Below are 2,500 nucleotides of genomic sequence, written 5' to 3'. Positions count from 1 at the left end.
TTTCATATACATACATACATTTATATGTATATGCATATAATAGAAATAAATCATACGGATGATAATAATGATGATGTTGATGATAGTACTAATGATGATAATGATAACAATGATAATAATAATTATAGCAAAAATAGCAATCATAGTAATAACAATAATCATAATCATGATAATGATGATGATAATAATAATAGTAATGATAATAATGAGAATAACAATAGCAATGATAATAATAATAGTAATAATGATGATAGTAATAATAGTAATAATAATGATAGTAATAATAGTAATGATAATGATAATAACAAATTGCTAATAATGGTAATGATAATAATAATAATCATAATGATGATGATAGCAACAGCAATAGTTATGATGAGAATGATAACAACAACAACAACAACAATAATAATGATAAAAATAATGAAAAAAACAATAATGATGATAATGATGATAACTATGGTGATATTAATAAAAATAATGATGATAATGATAATGATAATATGATCATAGATAATGATGATAATAATGATAAGAATAAAGATAATGATAACGATAATAGAGATAAAAATAATATTAATGATAACAACAACAATAATGATAAAAACAGTAATAATAATAATAATAATAATAATAATAATAATAATAATAATAATAATAATAATAATAATAATAATAATAATAATAATAATAATAATAATAATAATAATAAAAGTGATAATAATAATAATAACAATGATAACGATATTGATAAAGATAATGATAGTAATAATAATGATAATGATGATAATAACAATAATTGCATTAATAATATGATAATAATACTAGTAAAAACAATAACAATAACAAGGATTACAGCAATGACGATCATGAAAATGGTAATAATAATAATACTAATAATAACAATTTATAGCAGTAATAATAATGGTGACAAGAACAATTATTGTAATAGTATAATAATGATATAATCATAATATAGATGATAATAATAATCGTAATAATAATGATAATGACAACATAACAATGATAAAGAAGAGAATCCCAATAATAAAAATAAAAGTACGGCAGCCGAGGCAACATTCTGCAACATTTAAAGACTTGTGCAACATATCCGAATGGGGGCGCGGTGGCCTAGTGGTTAGAGCATCGGACTCAGAGACTTGCTCTGAAATATGAGTTCGAAGGTTCGATCCCCGGCCGGCGCGTTGTTTCCTTGGGCAAGGAACTTCACCTCAATTGCCTGCAACAATTCCAATTATAATTTCTTAGAAACTACACGAAGACGACTGTACGTACAAACAATTATAAATTACAATTACTCATAAATTACAATTACTCATTAGTGTATAAACACGTACAAAAAATTACTCATGAATTGTCGTCACCCCCAAAATATTTTTAACAATAAAAATGCCAAAAAGATATCGACACGAAAGAAAAAACAATCAAAAATTTTACCGCATACATATGAAAACGACATATAAAAAAAAAAAAAAAATGAAATGATACACGAAAGCGCTTTAATAATGATAATCATAAAACAAAATGCGAGTGAAATAGAGCCAAGATATAACGACATACGAGGACATAATGGAAAAAATATGAAAGTGAAAACGAAAGCATAAAAAAGTGAAATAAAAAGGAATTGCAATGGCAAACAGCAATGTCACCTCCAAGAGAGAAGAAAATGATGTTCGCAAAAAATGAAAAATTTAAAATAAAGAAATAAAAAAAAGAAAACTGAATGTATATGAATATAACATTTTATTCCTTTTCAGATTAGAACGGAGTTGACGAATGTAATCGGCAAACAGATTTAGTTGCAATAAAATGAAGAGACATGAATGTAGTTAGTTCAGCTACACACACAGTATATGCTATCTATACTGTTATATATATATATATATATATATATATATATATATATATATATATATATATATATATATATATATGTATATGTATGTATATGTATATATATATATATATATATATATATGTATGTATATATATATATATATATATATATATATATATATATATATATATATATATGTGTGTGTGTGTGTGTGTGTGTGTGTGTGTGTGTGTGTGTGTGTGTGTGTGTATATATATATATATATATATATATATATATATATATATATATATATATATATATATATATATATATATCCACTTCAGTCAACCAAGCAATCTATCTCTCTATACACACTAAGAAAAAACAGTGGATAGAATTTCTTTAACTTTTATCTTTCTTTCGTATCGACCATTTTTCTTTTTTCCTTTTTAGGTAAACGTCTGATGAGATCATCTGCGTAAAAAGAAATGAATAAAAAAAAAAATAATAATAATAACATAAAAAGACATTTATCACACGATTAGATGAATTTTTATTTTTTTATTTTCCGTCGGAGTCAAAACAAGCAGATAACAACAACAAGATTAATAATAACGTAATACGAGTAATAACGCAACTGCTTCTACAACAACTACAAAA

Source organism: Penaeus vannamei, chromosome 32, assembly GCF_042767895.1.
Source record: "Penaeus vannamei isolate JL-2024 chromosome 32, ASM4276789v1, whole genome shotgun sequence".
NCBI classification, from domain to species: Eukaryota; Metazoa; Arthropoda; class Malacostraca; order Decapoda; family Penaeidae; genus Penaeus; species Penaeus vannamei.
Note: the sequence above shows the minus strand (reverse complement) of the source record.